We start from the raw sequence: 25840 nt of genomic DNA, 5'->3' as shown, positions 1-25840 counted from the left end.
AAATCAAAATACCTCTACAATTTGCAAGTAAACCGCTAGGCTTATTAAATTCAATTTTCTAATATTTAACATTATTTCTATAATAATTGCAAATATCCTTATTGTATACAAATCACAATACCAGGAAGAAATGGTCCCCAATCCTTGAACTTGGGACCGTTTCTTATGGTAGCCTGTGGGGAAGGCATATGTCCAGCAGTGGACAGTTAACGGTTGATACGACGATGATGATACATATACATATTTTTATACAACTTAGATATACATATATGGTATCAATGGTACTCAATCAATCTCAATCATTTGAGGTCTTTGCAATTTTTGGGTATTTGCTAATAAATCTGAATCAGCATAATTGGACGCTGTCTTTATTCACATCCTTAGTTCACATTATAAAGTGGTGTACAGACATAAAACAACAACAGAATTAAATATAACAATAATAGAAGTACTTACAAATATTGTATAACCAACCTTTACAATGTCAGAGTATTTACCAATTTAGACAAAACAACATGCCGAGTGTTTGCTCTGTAAACGATACGAATACGGACTCATCGTTCTTAAGTCAATAAATTCAGAATAATTTGTTTGAACTCCCTCTATATTTAGAAAAACAGACCAGAATTCATTTATCGACACATGTACACATTGTATAATTATATTACATAATCTTTATTCTCGTCGACATTGGTCCATAGGTAAATGGAAAATCCATCCATCGATAGATATTTTTCGCTACTACATACACCAAATAGACTGAAATAGCAACATCTGACATCTCGTTCTCTAGCGCGTGCTATAACAAAAACCCGTTTACCGATAGATATGTTTGTTACTTAAATCTAGTGAGGTAGAACATCTAATCAGGAACAATGACTTCGTACTTTCCGTACAAAATCATCGCTCTTGATTAGGGGTTGATTACACTATCATGTATAAAAATAAATTCGCAGTAAGTGTCATGCAGTCACACTAACTGATCTGAAGTTACGATAACACGAGCTATTATATTCTGTACCTACTTCATGAAAAAACGGTTTTAGGTACATTCTCGTACAAAAGTTTTTATACGAGACCTTTAGGAATATTTATTTCCTCAAATCATCAGACCAAAGATTGTATATACCAGTCACTCTGTTATAAGATAGGGCCACTTATGTATACAAATTGATATCGAAGTCTTGTGTCCTTTTGTGCAAGATTTTTATCATCGAACCTGAAAAATTTCACGAACAAACATGAGTTAAAAAATAATAAAAATTATTGAAACTCTTCTACTACTACAGTATTAGTAACTGTCAAGTTATTATTGAATGAATGAATGAAGCACCGCAGTCTATAGATACTAACGACACCAGGGGAGTAGCTAATACGTTGCCGGTCTTTTAAAAAGGAACAAATACTTTTCTTGAAGGTTCCTATGTAGTATTCATTAGGAAATGCTAATACAAGTAATTTATTTCACATTATAATATAATAATAATAAATGTCACTTTAAATGATAGAATACTTTCTTAACTTTTTTTTTTTAATTTTAATACTTTGATTTCACCTAGTATAAGTAGATTTTAGCAGATATATGTATGGTATTGGTATGGGTTTGTTGGTTTCGCGGCGCGCTGCCCTAATTTCTGAACCAACTCATCTGTACCACATTCAATGCAATAAATTTTATTCATTGCCTTAAATTCAGTACGCATGATCATTAAACGGGAAATTTGGTTTACGCAGAATGTTTTCGAAGAATGTAAGTCATCATTATAAAATGATTTATAAAAAATCTCATAAGTCAGGTATAATGATATAATAATCCCAAAAAGTCATCCAAAATAAGCATTTGTATTACTTTTATTACATCTTTAAAAGGCCAACAGCATACCTGCCGCTGGTGTTGTGGGTGATCATGGACGGCGTTAGTCACTTACTATCAGGTGAGCCGCATGCTCGTTTGCCCCCTGCGTTGTAAAAAAAATCTAGTATGTTGAGACTAGTTTCTGTTAAATTGTTTATCTAGAAGACTAATATTGTATAATTTAGGTTAGGAAAGGTATTATAGCATGATTTTAGTTTTTGTTTATTTCAAATCTTCTATTTTTATCACACTTGTTTTCATCATCATCACCATCTCAGCTATCATTTGTTCACTGCTGAACATAGGCTTCTCCCATAAACTGCCAAAAGAAATAGTCCTTAGCCACCTGCATCTACTTACTCCCTACAATGCATTTAAGCTCCCTCCAGTAGGGGAGGGGTCATCCTACACTGCGTTTACCTATGCGGAGTCGCCACTTAATAACCCTTCTTCCCCATCGCTTATCGGTTCTTCAAACTATGTGACCAGCTCATTGCCACTTTAGTTTGCATATTCTTTGGACTATATCGGTGACTTTAGTTTTTTGCAGTATCTTCATTCCGAATTCTGTCACTCAAAGGAACTCCGAGCCATAGTCCTCTCCAACTTTTCTTCCTTATTAGTTTAAATATGAATGTTAAGTACAAATATTATATGGAAGTAGTGGAAAAATAAGAAAATTTATAAATTATTTTCTTTGTACTACAATGATAATAAAAGAAAGAATATTTTGTAATATAACTTTTACCTAGGTATTTTTAAGAAAGAAACTTGCTTTTGCAATTTTAAAGCTACCCTTTTAATATTAAAACATACACAGAGAATACATGAAAACTGCGCATTGGATGACAGCAAATTACAAAAGAGTTTGCAAAGTTAAACCACAAATGAAATTATGTCTATATCCAAGAGGAAACATCGCTTAAGGACTAACATGTTCCTAGAAACATTTGCATTCCCGTCTTACTTTCTTAATTACATTCCCACTTTCCATGAGATGTTTAAACTTGTTGAAACTAGGGAGCACAGTTGGCATACCACCTTGCTGTCAAAGTATCCTGAACTGCTCATTAGATTTGCGGTTTATCGTTAAATCGACTTTGGAATATTGCTTTGTTAAATATCAAGTTTTAGCTAGTGTTCCAATGTAAGATCGAATATCTGTTTCCTATCTTTGAGGTATTTTTTATAACTTGGAAAGATTTACATAAGACAAATTTCTAACAAATTTATTTTTAAGAGAAAAGTCTACGAATATTATGTAATATTTGTTTAATGTATTCATGTATGTATATTTATATAATCTCTATTGTATGTGTTGTAATTTTTTTCACCGCATAAAATTTCTGTTTTGCCAAAGGTTGACTGGGAGAGAATGCTATATAGTATTAAGTCCGCCTTTTGTACCAGACATTTTTTTTCTGTAATGTGGTCAATAAAGTATAAATAAATAAATAAATAAATAAAATTTACTAATGGTCTAATAGTAATATAATAAAAATGGTAGCTATGACTCATAGAAATGAACATACTACATAAAGATCACACAATACACTGTGACCGCTATAATACTCCTATTTACGAAAACTAATAATTTTACTGATATATCCTACCCATTTTGAACGTTCGCTCGCAGCATTCGGAAAACTACGCCACATCTGATCTAAAATACCTCAAAATTTGAAGATACGATCTTTAACCAGTGCATATTGCCAGTGATAACCTATGGAAACCAAACATGATCCTACACAGCTGCACGTATTCTTCAAATTACTCAGTGAGCTGTGGAAAAGGCTATCCTTGGAATATTTTTACGTGACAGAATCTGAAATTAGGAAATCCGAAAAGACAAACGGACCAAAGTGACATGAGCAAGTTAAAGTGGTATTGAGTTGATCTCATAGCTCGAAGAACAATTTTAGAGTGGCAACTCCGTAAGGCAAAACGCAGTATAAGACGACTCCACTAGATGGAGTCAAATGCATTGCAGGAAGTCAGTGAATAAAGGTGGCTCAGGACCGTTCCTTATGACAGTCTGTAGGCTATGAGGCTATGAGGTAGGCCTATGTTCAATGGTGGACAGATAATAGCTGATATGATGGTGATGATTCTATCCATTCAAATTAACCGATTAGACCATATCGAATATATGTGATTCTAGATTTCAATTTACATACCCATATTTTTCTAAATCATTATATCTAAATATGAGTGAACGGTACTATTTCGATATATGGTAAATATATGGAAATAGTACCGTTCACTATTTCGATATTTTTATTATTTATATTAAACGAACGAGATAAAAATTAACGAGGCACTCGAAGTTTATAAAGAGGATGCAACGAGTTGATGAGATACAGAGCGGAAGAAGTTATAAAGGCATAGTACCTCAGTTCCTAGAAAAGATCATGATCTTATTTTACTTTCTCTTGTCACTCTTATAAAATATATACAATTATTTGTGCCCAGCTTTTTATGGTACTCGTAAACGTGCTTACATAGTCTCTTTGTTAAGATATTGCATTTCTACACAAAGGAAAGAACAAATACTTTCCACAGGATTGCTATGTGGTTACCACACGAAGTTAAATGATAATGGTACAGTCAACTTGTTTTGCTAGTCCAACCCAGTTAACATGTTCGCATATAATTTAGCTTATTGTACACGTTGGAACAACTTTCAAGGTAAATACGTGGGCTGCCGGTTGGAAGAAGAAATACTAACTTGGAAGATGTAATGTTGGTGCACCGTCTCTAAGGGATGCAATTAAATTAAATTGGCTTTAGTTTGTCCACTTTCATATTTTGTTAAAATAAATTCTACATAAATAATAGTTTATTAAATTTTATAAATTTCTTTTGTTTGAGTGTTCATAGCTGTTCACATAGCATTTATTTTTTGAACTTGACATATTCTTATTTTATTTTGTTTAAAGTTGATTTTTGTACGATTAATCTTGATATGATTGCATAGGCTTTTTTTATTAAATAGAGTACCTATTATATCATATATAATAGAAAAACGAATGTTCTGGCATAACTATCTACTCCCACCAAAAATTACTTGTTCTAGAAACTTGAAATTTTTCATGGAGGTTTCGTTTAATATAATAGTGGAGATCAAGTAAGATTCTTTTGAAATATTGTCGAGAATACGAATGATCTAATTTTGCGTGAGTAATACCGAGGAAATAGTTCCTAGTTTAAGTACGTGGACCTTTGTTTCTGAATGCGACAAAGATTTACGGTCAGGCAAACTGTTTGATTGTTTGTCACCTCAATGATATATATCATAGAGGTGTTGTACAATGATGTGTATATATACACATCTAATAGCCCATTAACTGAAACAGGCACGGAGCCTCAATAACCATTTAAGTACTTTCCAATGTCTTAATTCCGTTGTTACTTTTAATTAATTCGGAGACACGCTCGTCTTGCAAAATATAACATCGTTAAGAAAGTTATCAGCTCTTCTAAATACAGAGAAAAAGGCAAAGCTCTTTCGTTTATTCTTCCATAATTGAGATTTAATATCACCACAAAATACAGGCTGGTATAATCACTACATTCGAGAAAATATAGAAAAAATATAATGCTGGAACTATTTATGAAAACTGAACTTAGGACGGAACCTTTTAGTAATGATATTAAAGCAATATCTCCGAATAAATTCAACATGAGTGGGAACTTTCACGAAAAGGGGCTGGCTTTTTAAAAGATCAGCAATATATCGAAAACTTCTCTGTTAGCTAGAATCAGCTCAATATTCTCGACAATCCGGTTATTTTTACAATGAAGATTATTCTGGTGTTACTGATATCTACGTCTATGGACTATAATGGTCACTTGTTATATCTCTCTGGTAAAACTAACTGCCTTTCTTGACTTCACATGAGTGTAATTTTTACTTTTCACTTAAAATTTTTAAACATTTTCTTTTATACAAACGTTTTCTTGACAATTATAAACACAATAAATAAATGAAGCCATTATAAAGTGATGCGACTGCTGTATCTGTCTTATACTTTATTTTTCTACGGCTAAATTTCGATTTTGGTTCTTAAATAATTTTTATCAAAAAAAATTTAAACACTAACATTACAAATAGTTACTATTTTATAGTATAGAAGAACATATATAGAAAAAAAATATATGAACAAATGACAGATTCATAATCAAGTTATTTAATATTTAGTGCCCCAATTTTAGTATTTGTAAATCAAATACTACAAATTGCGATCACTTGCTTTATATATTTCCAGTCTATCTACTCAACTAGATACTTTTTAAAAAATCTAAAACATCTACGTTTTAAATTTTTAAATAACTGCTATGTACATTTCTTAGGTATCCAATTAGCAAAGAAAATGTTTACTATCTACTTTCTTGTTAACAGTAACCAAGAATTTAGCCAAGAAAATGAAGTCTCATGTCGTCTTAATTTACCATTTTGAAAGCTCGTGTTCGCTAACTTGAGCGTCAAGCGAACCATTATACGTTGAGCTTAATTTCATAACTTGCATGTTGTAGATAGGACTGGAAGTTATGAGTCCCGTATAATCAAAGAGTATATCAACTGAGGTTTGGCAAATTTGCCAAATCCTCAGTTGATATTTTGTTACTAGTGTTTTTTTTTATGCTTAGAATGCAAACAACTTTACAGCCTACCTGATAGAGAGTGCAGCAGTACCGTGGCTATTCCGGATTACACTTTGATACTTATGGTATTTCTCACGCATTTCTGTTCCTGTAATTTTAGTATTACATAAGAATTTTAAAGAGGCCCTATAAGAAAAGTATAAAATATATTTATGTATAAACAAAAGAGAAGATTGTGCGGAAAACGAGCAAGAAGAGCGAGTAGAGTCTACTAAAGATAAAATAGTCATCAAGTAAAGAACGTTTCATCATCGTCATTTCAGTCATTATCTATCCACTGCTGGACATAAGCCTTCCCCATAGACTGCCATAAAGAACGGTCCTGAGACACCTGCATACACTGACTTCCTGCAACGCATTTCAGGTCGTCACTCCATCTAATAGGGGGTCGTCCTACACTGCGTTTACTCGTACGTGGTCGCCACTCAAGTACCTTTCTTCCCCATCGGTTGTCAGTTCTTCGAGCTACCAGTATGTGACCAGCCCATTGCCACTTCAGCTTGCTTATCCTTCGGGATATCTCGTTTATTTTGTTCTGCCCATCCCTCGACCATAAGTTCCCTTAGTCGTATCTTACGACATCCACGGGAAAGAAAGGGGCGGCCCATTCTATGCCGGGACCGACACGGCGAACGCCCAGAATGAATTATGGCCCAGAAACAGACACTAACTCACATAAGTAGGTTTTTTTCTTTTTTGTTAGACAAAAATGGAATGGTAATCTCGCCTGCGCTATTGGAATAAGTTGGCAGGATATCAGTGAAAGATTATTATTTATTATTATAACTGTCCATTGCTGAACATAGGCCTTCCCGATAAGGAGAGTTTTCTCAATAGTTGCCACGCTTGGCAGGTGGGTGGGCAATCGCAGTTAACCTTTGGTCTTGTTTTAAGACTGACGCTGCTGCCCATCCCTCGACCATTAAATTCACTTAAAGGCTTCTTACTATATCCACGAGAAATGTATGATAAGGACAAACATTTTGAGATAGATTGTGCCCTCCTGATTTGTACGGGATCGGCATTTTGTATTGGTGTTGTGAAGCAGTGATTAATGTATGTAGTGTTTGTAAAACAACAGTGTTTGATCTCATATTTTTCTCTTGATTAAAGTTGTTCGGTTTCATAAATTTACTATTTATCCGAAATAATATAATAATGACCTGTTATCTAATCCACTGTACTAATATATGTTACATACGCGTGCGTAGATACTGAAGTGAGGAATGGCAGTCAAAAGTTTAATTTAAACTCGTTGATATGTGATTTCATCTAATCAACGTGTGAAATGAAATACAAATTCATACCACGTGAAGTAACATGTGCCTATATGTGTTATGAAGTTGTTAATCGACTTAATTATGATTAATTTCACGAATTTATTACGGTAGGTTTGATATTCGTATGGAATTTGTGTAATTTGTATAATTAATTGGAGGAATAGAAGATTATTTTGATTTCTCGCGAAAATGTATTTTACACATCTTATACTTAGTAATATTCAATTTAAAATTTTTATGATCACTCGATATTAATGTTTTTATAATTTCTTATGGTAAAATATAGAGGAATTCTCCTATGATTAGGTATATCTATAAGAAGAAACTTTATAGGTCGGTATTTTAATGTTATAAAGCTATGATATCGGATATTAAATGAACTTAGAGAAATATACTTAATAAAAATAGCTGAATATTATCAGTGTTTAGTAAATTATTCATTTTTAATATGTTAAAAAGCACACTCTTGTGGGGAATCTCATGCTCACTATTTGATAAGGGTGACGAGTTTATTCTTAGTGGTTCTTGTTTACTTATATATCAATATAATTGTCAATACTTTAATGTTTTTAGGGTATGCTGAGGAGGAATCGTTTGAGAGAGAAATGAAAATATGTACATTTAAGAATTTTCAGTGACAAGTGTTTATAAGAAATAATGCTTAAGATTTCAAAAGTAGAATCCACGATTAGTATAAGGATATAATTATTTTAGAATACTAAGAACCAGTCTCCACAAAGCAAAAATTCCAAAAAAAAATTGCATATTTTCGCTTGAGTCAATCTTATAGATACTTTTTTGATATATGAAACATTATAGCCTAATATGTCTTACTCTCAGACCTGGATGATCCTTCCTTACTCCAAGTCTACATAAAAAATATTCAGTCATATAGTATGACTACTTTTCTCAAATGTGGCATTACTAACTAAGCATAGCCAGAGCACGGAATGGTATTATGACCCTCACTTGCATTGAACAACTTGCAGTGGATTATTTTAATGAATAGCTTGCCTTTGTTCCCTCGCTCCGCAAAGGGTTATTTGAATAAGAAAGTAGAACTTTCGCTGCGCCATTGCTGTTTTCTTTAGTAATTGAATTGGATGGATGAACGTTTTGTTTAAACTGGATCCACACTGAACTAGAAAATACTGGCCATTTTTATGCTTTTAATTTAAACTAAATGTGTTTTTTTATATGGTTAGAGAAGCAAGCTTAGCTGGATGTAATTTTTGTCTGCATTTGCAACTACACTCAGTTTCATTGTAAGTCGTTATGGTGAGTGGCTTTAGAAGTCTTTTTGAGCCAAATTGTCGACAGTCAAATTATAGTATTCCTTCTCAGTTATAATTGGGAATTTACTCGGTCCAGACAGATGAGAGATATTGCGGTTTAAATCTCGTCGAATCATTTCGTCACATTCTAAATTGCAAAGTAGTATTAAAAATGTTTTTAAGTTAGTGATTATTTACAAAAATATAATTGGAGTATTCGAATGATTCTCTAATTGAAATATGCATTAAAAAAAGTTGCTAGTTAAATTTTCATTGTAAACATAATCAAGGATTTTATTAGTTCATTAGTGGAAAAAACAATAGAATCATCCAATGTATAATTTATTGGGTATTTAGACATTGAATAATATTCAAACGAATCATTAAAATTTTCAAATAATATTTCGATTGTTTTCATTCATTCGAATACCGAATGATCAATCAAATGCGCCTACTTATTGTTCTCCACGTTCCTGGGATTCCTGAGCCGCAGTCAAGCATTCACCGACTTTGTCACCGCATTTAGATGATATTCCAATAATCGAAAGTAAAGGAATCTTATACCAAAATTTACTGAAATATTTTTTTCATTCACTATCTAAAGCTGGTGAATATTACAATCATTGATATTTAGTATAAATTCTTTGAAATAGCGAGTTGTAATATTTGTAATATATTTCGCCATACAACACTTTTGCTACAACTACATAGACACAGATAATATACATACAATAGGATCTTAAAACAAATTTTTCACTTACAATATTGAATATGGTAGCACAAAAATGTTCCGTATGGCAGAAAAGGACAGTAAATAACTTAAATAAAGATGAGGACCAATAGGTGTCAGAAAGCATAATATCAGTGCGAAGATCTAGCCCCATAGATATTTTTGGTGAAGTAATCAGGTATATCCAAGAAGGAAAATCTTTCAGCTTAGTACACTAATCAGTTAACAAAAAATTGGCAACAAGTTAATATCGATAACAAGTAAATATCTATACGAACAAAAGCTTTTTCAGAATTAAGAATCCGTTAAAAATCACGACTCAAGAGTTATTGTATAATATATAATACATTCGGAGAAATTTAGAAGTGGGTTATCCCTGAGCTTATGAATAGTATTATTCTTTTATTTTCTGTGTATTAAATTATATTTTTATTGCACTAAAATATACAGTAATAATAACAAATAGAAACAATGTAAGCAAAGATGACTTATTTCTAATAGAGATTTCTTCCAGTCAACCTTACACAGTTGCAAAGGAAATAGTGAGTGGGCAGTAGTGTCTAAACAATAAAAGTATTTACATAATTTTTAAATTATTGTATCTATATTTGAAATATACAATAATAACAGTAATCATCATGCAACATTGGAAAGATGATTTTAAACTTTTCATGAAGGAACCAATAGGATGACTATTTTTTTATATCTACGTATTATACAGTAATTCAGTAATTCTTTACTTATTCTTATCTTCGATTAACAAGGCGTTCATCTTGATCGTAACGTTTAGATTTAAAATTTTCAACACGGGGTGTATGTCCGAATACATTAATGTTTCTAGGCGTATCAATAGTGTACATATACGACTACAATCCCCCAAGAGGATATGATTCGGTGCCCTTGTCCTCACAATCCGCCGATGCCGACCTAATGAGATGAGATAAGCGAATACAGTTTGATTTCCCTAGCGAGGACAACTAAATAGTTCTGGATCGAGTGTTTCCTTAAGGACGATCATTTGGAGCGTCGACACGCAACATTGGGCATATATAAATATTATATTAGCATATAGAATATAATACGAGTATCACGCTTCGACTTCGTACGGTACATTTTTAACATATTTTTTAAGGTTTAGCTATCGTAAATATTTTACTGATCTAGATGTTATTTAGGCTCCTCCCATAAGGGGGGTCTTGTCTGTAGTTGCCATGCTTGACAGGCGAGTTAGGAACCACAGTTTGGCTTTTAGTGATATTTTAAGAGGGACGCTGCTTTTTTATGGGTAATAATGGAATCGTAACCCTATCCGCGCCGCCGGTATACACCGGCAGGGCACCAGTGAAGGACGATAGACGAGGATGAAGCAGATCAGTTAGCCCATTGTGACTAATTCAACAAGAATTGTTCACGATGGTTTCCAGGGGAACCACGTGGAGGTCGACCTGATAAAAATTATATTATATAAAAATTATATTATTTTGCTAGCATAGGGGCTGTCAAACTCCATTGCTAACAATCCCTTTCCCCCTAGAGGGACGCTGCTGCCCATACCTCGACAATAAACTCTATGCCGGGGCTTAGACGACTATATCACTGGTTAGTCAATTTTAATTATTTTGTTTACTATTAGTATGCTTGCGACTACCAACATCTAAAGATTGAGTAGAAGTTCTAGAATCATACTAATGGTAGCGGAATTTAACAAATTAATTCTAATTAACAATCAGTAACTAGCGTAAGCCATGAAATTCAGGTTTTTCTGACACTTGATTACAAAACATTGCATTTATGTACTTGTACCTTTTGTAAATATATTAACAAAACTGATAGTGAACTTCGTATCAAAACCTCTTGTTTTATTACGAGTATTTACAATAACAATAGTTCTTTTTAAATGAAATTATAATATTTTATCTTTTTAAAACATAATATGATAATTAAGCATTGATAAAATTATTAATAAAAACAAATACCTATGTCTATTCGTAAAAACGTTTCAGCTATTTATTCCTGAATAAAAAGTTTGTTGCTGCTCAGATAAAAGCACGAGATAGATTATATCACAAAGAACGAGTTAATGAAAGTTTCTTTAAAAATTATATACAGTTGAAAAAAGTTGAAGGCCAGGCCAGGATCAAACGTTTTATCCTTTCGTTCTACTAATTCCCTCACTCGAGCTTGAACACTTTTGTGTGCGTAAGTATGAAAAAGTGGGTGGTATACTGCTTAGGACAAGAGAATGGCGCATCGCTCCCGGCTACCTATTCTTACCCGCCCTACACTGATAAAGGCCCTGTTTCAGTCAAACTATCCTTTTTACTTCGGATTCTGCCAACGTAGATTCAATTTATTTTTATGATTACAAAGAGGATATTTTCTTTTGTACCTACAACAGAAAATATACAGCGGCGACGACACGAGAAAAAAGAACTTCAACGATGATTGATGTCTTCAATTTAAAATACGAGCTGAAAATTGTACGGCGTGCAAGTAATTTATTCGGTTTCGTAGCGCGGTGCAATGAATGACGCATTTTGCGATGGAATTTAATATTTAGCGTTTAAGGCGCTCTTCGTTATGGCTTGATGTGCGTTGTGGACAGGCACGGCGTGATAAACCACGCCGTGCAGTATCGCCACGGAGAACACTGGTGATTTATATGCGGTCGCAATTGTGATCACCAGCCAGGGCCGCCATAATGACAGCCCATTTAAAGCATCGGCGCGAGATCACGGCCGCGGTCCGGCTCACGTTGCGTTAGAGTTCACACGTAATGTCACGATTTATTACCGCATATGTAACAAGCCACGTACTAAATATATCAGTATATAGGTGGACACGATCCGGTTTAGTACAGATTTAAAAAAAAAACACAGCGCATGTTATTCGCTGATAATTATAATAATATAATTAAAAGCAGTAAAATACCTTTTGAGGTTATTCATTCAATCACTCGCAAGAAGTCAAATCTATCCTCTTTGTAATATTAATTTAGGCGTGATGTAATATTATAAAGCAGAAAGGTTTTTAGCAAATAATTTTTGTTTAAACATATTGTTTTATTTTAAAGAGAAATATTTTTTTACAATACAGCCACAAAGAAGAGAGAAAACAAATTGTTATTTTTCTTAATACAATATATAAAAAGGCACAGACAGTAATTGTATACAGTCATAGGTGTAAGAGTATATCTTAGGTTTTTTTTCATGTGTGAAAATTAAATGGTAGCCCCACCATCGCTATTGCTATATACTAACGAAGTACCAGTAGCTGATAATTGGAGAAAATGAAATTAGGTCAATTAGCCCGTCGTGATAAATTCAAAAATTATTCAGGATAATTTTCAGAGGGAACCACGTGGCGGTCCACGTACATATATGTAATGATGATATTAAAACCCATTACTAGCAATCCCTTCCCCCCTCCCATCTATCTTAGGTTACAACAAGGTCTTAAGGTATACGGAGAGAAATCGATTTGGGTCGTCAAATTACTAAAATATTTGACCCTCCCAAACTAATTTGATTACTTAACATAGAAAAAAAAATTGTTTTACTTATAAAACTCTTTTAAAAGGATCCTAACGACTTCAATTTCCTATATAACATAAAGAAAAAAACATAATGGCAAATTTATTAAAGGCCCGTGTTATGCTTTTATGGCACGAAATTAAACAGATTTTGTACACCCCAATGGGATCATTTGAAAGGTTTCATCTCACATTTCGAGTTTGAATCTAAATAAACTGTATAGGGAACACAAACGTTTATTTACAAACGACTTTGCGATTCGATGAATGTCAGTTGAAATTGAAATAACATCAAAGAGACATTTATGTATCGAGTTTCGAAATAAAACCCGGCATCTCTGACGCTGTGCGCGGCCCGTTACAGAATTATATCGGAGCACACCCGTACATCCGCCGAATGCCCTTTGGCCGCCCTCCTTGTATTGCACTATAATATAAAGGGCAAGCGCTAATTAAGAATCATCATCTCGTATTTAAACATTCTTGAGACGTTATTCCTGGTTTATGTTAATACTAATTGCCGAATGGTCCCGGTATAGAATTGGCCACCTCTTCCTTTTCTGTGGGTATCGTAGGAGGCAACTAAGGGAACTTAATGGTCGAGGGATGAGCAGCAGCATCTCTCTTAAAACATCACCAAAGTCTAATTGCGGTTGTCAACCCGCCAGCCAAGATTGGCAACTATTAGCAAAACTCCCCAATAGGAGGAGACCTATTTTCAACAGTGGACAGTTAACGGCTTAGGATTTAATACTAGGTTTTTACCCACTACTTCGTACACCTTTATTTCAGAAGTAGGAAAATCAATTAAATGAACCAGTTCTAAATGGCGTCTGAAGATGAAACATACTAAGTTAGACCTTCAGGTCTTAACTGTGAAAACTGCATCCAATTTGGTGTAGTAGTTTTTGCATGATATCCGAACAAACATACATACAGACAAAATTTATGTAAATTATTATTTTGGCTTCTATTGCTTTCATTAAAATCCCTCATATTATTTTTTCTTACATATCTCCAATGTACAGCCATCGTCTAGTTACCATTTTATAATATTAATAAGATTATCAGAGAGAGACTTTATACAAAATTCGTCTGCATGCGTTCTTTCTCTACTACGCCCGTATTTTTGTCGTAAAGCAACCGTTCTTATATAATATTTAAAAATGACAGTGAAATTACAAGGTACTTAGACGGAGGTATAATACCGTAGGCCTCAAGAATGTCAACATATGAAGGGTGTCCATGTTGCTATTCAATATTCATGTCTGTAGATATAAGTTACCGATATAATCTATTATAAAAAGCCAAATCAAATTTTGTCAAAATTGTCTCAGAATTAGAATTATAAATTAGTGATAATCGATAAGTTCGATCAATTAATCATTCGGATATTACAGGGTCACTGATTCGTTTGTTTTCATTTTCATTAATATCTTTTGAAGCATACTATAAGTAACGAAACTCGAATTACAACACGATGATGGATTTCTAATTAAGGAATCTTGACAGAAAAGCCTCTCATTTTACTTCTTTTCATTAGAAAATTATTATTATTAGAAACGTAAAAATTGTGTTTTTTATATCTTTGAACTCTGAAGTGGCTGATAAGTATATATCTCTCTCAATATGGATTGCAATTGTTTGTTTATTTATTACCTCTTGGCGCCTTAAGGTCATAAAACTAATCATCATTAAAATCATTATAGTATTTGTGTCATGTGGAATGGTGTTTTGTATTTGACAAATTTATCAATACATCTAGGTCATGCGAACAAAGTCGAAAGCATAGCTAGTTAACTCTCCAATTTCACAATCTTTATTTCCTCGAATGCTTATTAAATACTTTAGTAGGTTATAGTTATATTCAAATTTACATTTATTATCAGAAAATATGTATACCGAATTGATAATGTAACTTACAATTAAGTTATCATTAACAAAAAAAAAATACTCAATTAATGTAATAATTTCTTAACGCACTCAGTTTATATTTATTAACAAATTCTAACATACAATTTTACGGCATAAATATAAATTATGCCAGCAAAAAAATTGTTTCATTTTTACAGTCAAGTAGAAGATGCCGCATACTAAAGTGAAATAATTAGCAAAAACTAAACGCAAACCGGATAATTGAGATAAAAAAAAAGTTGCAACGAACAAAACAAAATCTGATAACTGGCACAGGCGAGTTCACTGCGCGAACTTAGCTAGCTACGAAATATGCAAAGAAGGCGAGAGTGCAGATACAAAATCTTAAGTCCAGTACAAAAGTTGCTTTGCTAAGAATATAAAAAGGAAAGGCTAGAGTGCAGGTCGCGCATTTACAAACCACGTATAACGTAGTCTAGAAAAATAGCATCAATATTATATGTACATATATATCATTATATACGCCGTTAACTGTCCACTGTTGATCATAGACCTTCCACATAGACTGCCACAAGGAATTTGCCATCCACTGCAACACATTTGTGGTCGTCGCTTCATATATATCCTACTAAAGCGAGTGCCAATAATTAAGTAGCACCTTATTATTTATTATTATTTGATTAGCTTGAAAATATCAATGCACGTGAATTTAAAAACATTTAGATTTTTTCACGTGTTTTATAACATTACTCTTATTAGAGATTGCAACGAAGTTATTATCTGTCATGTATATTTAAAATATAAAAAAAAACTTAAGAAAATATTACATTGTATGCTATTGATTAGCCTAAAATACATTTCAACTGTATAAATCTAAAATAATTTTATTTTTTATTATTATTATGAGAATTGAAAATAATTGATGCAGGAGAATTTAAAAGAAAATTTACTTTTATATTATTAATAACATTACTTATATCAGAGATTGCAACGAAATTATTATCTATCGTGTATATTCTAAGTAAAATTATAAAAGAAATGTAAAATTTAGAAAAACATTGTATTATATCTCATAAAAAGTTGAATATCAATTGAAATGTATCGAATTATGTCTTAACTAATGAAACAGAAATAGTATAAATTGTAAATACGCACCACATACCTGAATACTGCAACTTGCGAGCGGTCAGCGACTCGCGCTGATTTAATGTCAACTAGATAGAGGCGAGTTGCTGGCATCTGAGTTTTACCTCTCCTACTATTTCGCCAAGTTTTAGTATGAAATTATAAATATTACTTTTAATATTTTTTGTTGTAAACAAGACCTACTCCAATTTAGCTAAAATTTGTTATTATTATACATAATTATACAAACAGATTTGAAATAGGTTCATCCATTTGGGCTATCCTATTAAAATTGATTAAATGCTTATTAAAAGTTCTCTGTTTGCATGAAGAATTAAAAAAGGAATTGTCTATACTTAGTTTGAAGTTCCAGTGATATCTATTACTAGCTGTATTCCGGCTAATGCCAGGTGTATTCATTACAATGGGTTAACTGACCCGCTTTTTCATTCTCATCTATAATTGGGTCTCACTGGTGCCCCGCCAGCGTATACTGATAGCACAGTCGGGGTTACCATCCTATTATCATTCATTAAAAATAAAAATAAAATATTGCTCTACGCTGACCTCACACTTCATGCAAACGCATCTTTAGATTAATGACAGAGGAAAGTAAGTGCTCTGAATGCCAAGCGTTAATTGCGTCCAGAGTGCAAAGCTCTGCCAATAAAACATTATTTCTACGCCTTGAAATACGCATTTATTTTTAAAGAAACTAATTTACTGGGTGCATATTAAGTGCATTCTTGAATTTGATTAGTATCTGCCTACAGTACAGTACAGTTTTATATGAAACTAGATTTTACTGGCGGCTTTGTCCACGTGACTGAGATACGAGTATGTTTACTGACTGAGATAAAAAGTATCCTATATCTTTCTCTATCTCATATACCAAATTTGATAGTAAATGGTTAATCCATTAACACGCTTTAAGGTAACAAACAAACGAACTCACTTCCACATTTATAACATTAGTAAAGATTTTATCGTTTATCTATCCGAGTTTTTAATGCAATTATTGTGCTGATATTTTGTTTGCATCGTATTTTACAACCGTCTTCTAAATGCATATACTGTACAACTTTTAGTATTATCAAATTGCAAAATTATTCAGTTCATACATATCCCCATCATACTCGGGAATGGATGCTAGTTGTAGGGACTTATACTTTTAATCTGGTTTGGTCACTATGATATATTTAATTATATGTTTAATATTTATTTTAATTTTTTTTTCTTTGATTATTAGATATAAATTATAAATTTCACAGTTTGTATTCTCATTTGGCTTAATCAGTTTTCCAAATTAGGCGTAGTTATATGTAAATATATTTATATAACAAGTATTTCTGTTTATTTCAAATTTTAATCAAATTCAAACGAGAAGTGGATCAAAGTTATTTGCGAGATTTGACCTACTTATACTAATAACTAATAAATAAAGTTAAATGGACGACAGTCATGTTCAATATAATTTCAAGTTCCGTATCAGGAAGTTTGAGTGGGTTTATCTATTGCTTAATACAAAATACAACGTTGCTATGCCTTATTTACGTATTATATATTTGCACTAGCGATCCATCCCAGCACCATATACCTACCAGTATTTTTTATTAACTATAATATTATATCACATATTTTTCATCGCATTAATATTTACCAGAGGGAGATTTTGTACAAAAGTCGTTTGCTTGGGCACCTCTGTCCCAATCTTGTTTCTACCATGAAGCAGTTGTTTGCATGGTTGTGTTTCGTTTTGAAGGATGGAATATGGCAGTGAATTTACAGAGGAATAGCACCTGAGTCCTCAGGAAAGGAACGCATGGGGGTATCATGGGCGAAACAATATTCTCTGTTATATCCATGGTAATGCTCATGTCTATAGGCGACGGTTACCACTTTCCATCAGGTGGGCTATTAGCTTTCTTGTCATTCTAAGTTACATAAAAAAAATTGCATAGAAAATTTAATTTCGAATTTTTTAACCTCATCTTAAGTTTTTTTTTTTTATATTCAGTAATAAATACCAACACGTGTTTACATGATATGACTGGCACCTCTCCACCTCAGCACATAAAGTTGTCATCGTGCCCATAACGACAGCAATAAATCTCAGCACACTCAGTCTGATGCGAGTAACGAGTTGCTATGTATTTCCCAAAGATGTCCTCGGGAGTAAAGTATGAGTCATTAATATAAAGTTTTCCAATTTGCTAATGTATTTGTTCTTAGTATCAAACTGTACTCATATCTTTGCGAAGATTCAGATTTATTGGGATGTTTTAAACAATCAAGTGTATACGGACGACCAAGGTTCTCTCGATTCTGCTAGAAAGGATGCTTACGACGTATGGGCATAGTCTTTAATCCTCAAAAGCATGCTTACTAATATGATAAATGTGAAAGTGAGTTTGTTTGTTTGTAACCTGTTAGCACTTTGACATCTTAACCAATTATTATGAAAAATACACGTACTGTATGACACGGTCACGTGAACAAAGTCCCAGTTAAAAGCAATACAAAATATCTTTAAAATTGAGCAAAGCAATATTCGCATATTCATCCAACTGATACGAAGACTGTTATGCCTACTTCAACATTCAATAAACTAAATTAAATCGAGTATATATGACAATTCATTGTACAAGCAGTATTTAGAAGGTAATTGACTTGCAAGTGTTAATTTATTAATGACATTGGCAGTCACGAAGTTAGTAATTAGCATAATAAAGTCAGTTGCTCCCTGATTGGACATAAGTACATTACTTTCGTCTGAAACAGGATTAGGGAAATTTTATAACTGATGTTAGGTACATTGAATAATTAATTTTGGATACCATTAACTTTTTAGAATTGCATTAATAATTTTAATATAGAAATAGAGATTAACAAATGTCATTGTTATTATATCAGCCGTTAACTGTCCTCTGTTGAACATAGGCCTTGTGGCGTTTTGTCAGTAGCTGCCACGCTTAGCAGGCGGATTGGCAACCGCAGTTAGGCTTTGGAGATATTTTAAAAGGAACGCTGCTGCTCATCCTTCGTAATATGTACTCGTATAATAAGTTTTAATTCGTAATTGATCTAATTTCTATTCTATGTGGAAACGTGAACTTTATTTTATATTTGTATATTATTGACTTCGAAGTCGCTTAAGAGATAATTTTCACTGATTTTTTGTAAGACTTTTATTTATTTATTTATTTAAATAACTTGATTTACTAAATATGGTACAAAAGATGCATTTAATTCCAGTAACATTCTCTTCCAGTTAAGCTACGTATGTGTTGGTACAATGATTGTTATACTGTATTCATATTTTTTTTTGTACGTATTTTATGCGACAGCTTCAACGCTCCTAAACTGATTTTGATAATACTTGTTGTTGTTTGTAACAGTTAACAATTTTCACCAAATGTCGTGAACTTGTTTGCCGTTCGTTGTAGATAATTTTTTTTCTTTTTCATTTTAATTGAATTTAATTAAGAATTTTTAAAAATAAAGTTTCCGGTATTCGTTTAAAAATAAGAAAAAAAAAACAGATGACTGTCCGAATTCCGAGACTGAACTTGACATGAAAATATTAGATAAAGTTTGTTCCATTTTCGTTTCTCGGAATTTTTAGGGTGACTGATAAAGATGGATGTTGATCGACTAGAGTTTCATTTTCCACTAAAAATGTAGATAGAAAATATTTTTTTATACATTTTTCTTCCATACCTTTGAAAGGATTTAGTAATGATCCCGAAAATGTTTGGGCATACTTTGAAAACTTCGAATTTACTTAATTACGAAACTAATTTTTAATCGGTTTCTTGCGAAGCTGATTAAAAAGAAAAAAGTTTTTTTTAGAAAGAAATTGTAAATTCAGGACATTTTTTATATTACGATCTTAGCTTACTTAATTGTGAATATGAAACGGAATGTGATGATATCATTCAACTATTATGATCACATATTCATTTTGTTAAGATTGATATCAGTATATTATTTTGGGATTATAATAATTAAAAAATAAAATAAATAAATACTACAAATATATTTAATCGCTAATGGACTATCCAAAGATATTTGTGGACTGTTGCGATTATGATGAACATAACACTCCTTATGCCTGAATCTGTAGTCACTTATTATTATTTGTAAAAGTAAAAACAAAATAAAAAAAGATCGATGAATTGTAGAACTGTATAAAAAGTACTACCGGTAGAATATTTTTGTTATTATGTCAGGTTATTGTCCTTGGATCGTAAACAGTAAACGTAATACTTCTATTTTAATATAATGTTGTTTTTCTCTTATTTTTCATATAATAAGACCTTGTTTTTGGATATTTTGAAAATTTTGATATTAATACAATATATGTTTTAAACAAAATATTATTCTATCTAAATATCAAGTGAATGTGACAGAGAGGATTTTGCCAATCACATATTTCAAGTAGTCAGGGATTGGCAATGACAAAGTAAAAATCTACTCTGGGCATATTTCCAAAGATATTGGGATAAATCTTCTTCGTGTTATACTTGCATTATTCGTAATTTGCTATTGGTTATTTATCTTTAAAGTTTACCTCATAAATCAATCTTTCAATGTGTTCTTTCATTACATACCGTTTCATAAGAAAGATTAGATATTGTTGTCATACAATAGAGAGTAGAGTACCAACATCAATAAGAGTAAATCCTGTGGATAATAAATCAAAACAATTATTGAAATCGGTCCAGAATAAGTTTTTGGTAAGGATCTTTAAAAATGTTGTACTCGACGATACTTGATGGTTTTAAAAAAATATTTTTTGATGATGAGTAAAAAAAATCAACTGGTAACCACTTGACCCTACTTAAAGCATTTGAATTGTACATCATCATTAATATTTACACACTCGTTTTGTGTAAATAATTCTTTTACTTCAAAAATTATTTACATAACCAGATAATAAATATATCAGGCATAAGTATTGTGTAATATATTACTCGGTAAGTAATACAAATAACACTCTTCTGTAACCCAAAACCATTTTAATAAACCAAGTAATTTTTGTTCACAGATACAGTGTTATATTGACGATCTCCACCAACGCTTCAGACGGATTCGCCTTGATTAACGGTAAGTTGTGTTCATATTCGTAATAAAATAACTTCACAATGACTAAATATTGTAAAAAAAATATAAATTATTGTAGACGAAAATATTTGACTATAGTCCTATGATCTGTGCTTATTCAGTCAAGTCCATAATTATAGGTAATTTTATTTTTGTATTTGCTATATTTCGTTACAGCAAATAGAACCATAATTCTTTATGGTTATGGTTCACAATGATTTGTATTTTTTTTACAGCAAACATATTAGTTAGTCACAAACCTATAGGCTGCAATAGTTGGATCATCGTCCACAATGATTGGCATATTTTATGTTTTAATGTAATAACTACCGGTTTAATTTACGTGTAATTACATTGAGAAAGCTCGACAAGTTTCGGGATCAATTCGTGACTCTTAATCATGAGCAATTGTAACGCGAACACCAGCTTGACTGCGCGCCGCGGCCGGCTGATTTATTTGATTATTGATTTGCTTTGTATTACAACAAACAAAACCCAATAGCCCGCAGTGATTGAATCATGATTCATTATATTATAAAATACAATATTATGTTTTATATTATTCTCAATTTCGTGTATAATATAGTATATGTCATATATGTGTAAATATATTGGTTATTTATATATAAACAAACAAATTTAATATGTATATCAATAATTAGTAGTACCGCATTCGAGTATTCTGACACTTCCCTATAGTTGACTGGGAGAGAGTGCTTTTAGCATTAAGTCCGCCATGTACACATATTTGAATAAAAAAATAAATAAAAATATATTCAAACACATGGAATTGATAATAATTCATCAAAGAAACGAGAGTCTACAATATTAACCATTAAGAATCGTTTTTACGGAATTTCTTATCGATAGATGAATGGTTGAAAACTCTTTTCCCACGAAGAAAAATCTTAAATTATCAATGTATAATAATTTTAAGTGTTCGATCTTTTGATGCTATCTAATTTTATTATATGTATATTAGTTAAAAACCTGATTTCAGTTTCTAGTTCCTGCAAATATTTTTTTGATAACATCTCGATTTTTTTTAACAAACTACATGATGTCCAAATTAAACGAGAGGTGGAAATTAAAATTGGTTACACAATTTATTATTTGTAAATTGCACAGAAATACATTAACATCCGAAATTCGTAATAAAAAGTTGATTTTTCTTTTAAACTCTCTTCAATAAAATTACAGTAAAGGTTCTTTTATAATATAAATTATATAATTTATTCGGATATCTGGAAGCTAGGGTTGGTGGGCGGCATCCAAAGTACAGATAAATTATAAAGCGTTGTCATTGAAATCATGAATATTCGGTTCACTTTCCTACTTAATTATGCAAGCAATACAAATAGTACCTATACTTTACAAATTGTATCTTGCGCCATTTTTATGATGCTACCATAAAGTGTTTAAGAAAATGTTCGAAATTCAAACAACTGATAGAATAATTGTTTTCTTTTTGTAAATATTTGATTTACTGCTAGGGTTTCAATTATCATTATAGAGTTTATGAATATTCCTGTTTCTCACGACATAGATATAGTTAAATCATTTCGAAAGTTTTATCAATTCGAGCACGGGACGAAAGTAGATTGTTCTGCTGTCGGTTAATCTACTAATAAAAGAAACTGCTCCGGCTCGAAGGACCGAATAAAAATTACACCGTTCAGAAAATTATGTATCATTTTACGCCTTCGTCGTCCATTTCACTATATCATTTTTATCAAATACGTCGTCAAAGTATAAATGATCAGATCTTTATAATTGGTGAGGCTGAAAACATGACATAAAATTACAACAATTATGGCATACCTGGCCATTCTCGAAGTTAAAACTAACAACAACACTCAGCTAATTAAATTTTATAATTTACTTATAAATGTGACAGACAGATGGACTATACAAATTTTCTCATTTTAAACATTAGTAAGAATGTGTCCACACTAAAACATTCTTTTATTGTGCATTTTAACACCTGTACATATTAACTGTCAAAAACTAAGCTACAACCAGATGGGTACTACTATGTCCTGACTACACATAGGTATACTTATGTATCTTAGAGCATCGACCCTAAAAAAGGGTCAACTTTTTGTCAGCTAATTATCAAATTAGCTGACTCGTTTTTTTTTATTCGTATTCTATATATTTATGTATAAAATGTATCTTGACGTATTATTTAATAAATAATATGAGTATTTACGCATTAAAAAGATGCATTATTATGAAGACAAAATAAATATAGAAGTTATAAAGAAATCATAAACTATCACGCAAATTGTATGAAAAAGTTGTTCAGTTTTTCTCGAAGCATTTCTATGGAGACACTCTACTCGTACCTATCTTATCCTACTTTGAACATTTAAAAATGATTGTCACTTACTGAAGCAAGTAATTGGAAATGCAAACAAGTAACGTTACGAGGCATTTGTGAACAACGATAGCTGCTTAGAAACTCTCACGAGAAGGTGCCACCCACACGGAAAAACGACCAAATTTAGATATAAATTGTTTGTGAAAACAAATTTAATTCAATGTCGGTAAATGTCTATTTTAAGAAAGTTTGTGGACTGCGGCTTATTTTTGAATAAATTGATTAAATTATTTACTTTCTAATAATGTATGTATTAACAATAATTTGTATGATAATATTGAGAGAAGAGACGAGAATGAGACCAAGATACCGACAATAACACTTGAACAATTTTTTCAACCAATGATAGTAAATGCTCTTAACAAACCTAATTAATCCGAGAGGCGGCGTTTAAATTAAAGCGCAAGAATAAATTACGCTTTAACACTGGAAGGGTATAATTATTATGTACTCGAAAACAAGCGAGTATTGCAAACATCTACCATTAAGTAAATCGTGAATCAGATTTTCTTTAATCAGTTGAATATGTACTTAATGGCTATGTTAATAGCATGTATTTTCATGCGTGCATATTATTATTTTGACAGTAACATTTTTCACGCGTACCCACTGTAGAGGGGGGGAGTGAGCGCGGGCAGGACGCGAACGCGCCAAGGTCACCGGTGACGTCACCCCAGGCGCACAATGACCTCCCGAAAACGTAGAGAGCGCCGAACGAGCCTGTCGATCTCTCGCTGATGACACTTGTCGAGTAAATGTTGACATGGCCAGTTGGGTTTTTCACTTCAGTTTGGCAAGGGACTTGCTAGTAAAGACAGTTGTATTCACACAGCGATAACAGTTTTGTTAATTTTTTTCTAAGAATCTTTTATGTTATTAATGAAAAATAAAAGTATATGTTGTCAAATTATACATGTTGCATATTCACGTGGTTTGTTTGCGTAAATTATAAAAGTATACAAGTATATCTTAATAAATACAAAATCTCGTATCACGAACTGACGATGCTCTTTTACATTAATATGTGAAACCGCTCAAACAATTTTAATGGAATTTTATAATTGTTAAAAAAAAAAATGTTTGCTTAAAACAATGTTTAACTAAACAGTAATTTAAGTGATTAAGTACTGTTCAGTCAGTGTAATAAATATTTATTTGTAATTAATTTTCCCAAAATCTGTTAATGCAATAAACTATTATAATAAAATTTATTATTTTAAATACCTTTAATTTTTAATAACTAACTTTCTTTTGTTTACATATAAACAAATATTATACTTTTGTAATAAGACATTTAAACATGTATTAAACACCTGTTTATCTCAAATTTAACTTTTTTTATGTTAATGCGGTTATTGTTTACTACAGTTTGAGATTTAGGATAATTTTTATCCAAAGAAAAAAGAACCTAGTAGGTAGCGGTAAATACTGTGAATATAAACTAATAATTATGTATTTATGTATAAAATTGCTTATTGCATGTATATCCCTAGGTTTCAATCTCGAGATATGCTCCATCTGTGTGCGTTTATTTCAAATCCATTCAATCGACTAAGTGTGACCTGCGTGATGGTGTTTGTGTAGGTAACAATAACAAACATCAAAACACCTTTACAAACTTTCACATTTATAATATTACCTAGTAAAATATAAACATTGTTTGTCAATATCCACTTTATATCTATGGAAACATACCTAAGTTGTTTACTATAATATCTTCACTCAGTGAATCTCAACATTCACGCCAAACACAATAACAACAATATATTCTAATTTGCTAAAAAAAACTATAGAAACATATTGTTCCAATAAATAAATAGTCAACAGCTTCGGATAATACAACGCCATCTAGTCAGTTTGAAGTTTACTAGACAACTGTTAAACACGCTTTAACACTTTTTTTTTTTTTATGAAAATAATTTATTATTTACGAAAATCCTGACAAATTATTTGAGGCATTTGTTAACAGTTACATGAGTAAAACTCGAATGTGACTTACCTACATTTTATTGTTA

At 31.8% G+C, this 25840-nt stretch overlaps 1 protein-coding gene across 1 annotated transcript in view; it reads left to right on the top strand.

Annotated features, from left to right (window-relative positions):
- Nucleotides 1-25840, top strand: part of LOC113517298 (ecdysone receptor) — a 315053-nt gene that overhangs the window by 32448 nt on the left and 256765 nt on the right. Inside the window, exon 3 of the mRNA XM_052901561.1 lies at nt 21387-21445. The gene's annotated coding sequence lies outside the window, so the exon portion shown is untranslated. The remainder of the gene's footprint in view (nt 1-21386; nt 21446-25840) is intronic.

The sequence above is a fragment of the Galleria mellonella genome, unplaced genomic scaffold (assembly GCF_026898425.1).
Source record: "Galleria mellonella isolate WM207_F2 unplaced genomic scaffold, CSIRO_AGI_GalMel_v1 utg78, whole genome shotgun sequence".
NCBI lineage: Eukaryota > Metazoa > Arthropoda > Insecta > Lepidoptera > Pyralidae > Galleria > Galleria mellonella.
Note: the sequence above shows the minus strand (reverse complement) of the source record. Positions and strands in the feature narration are given on the sequence as shown.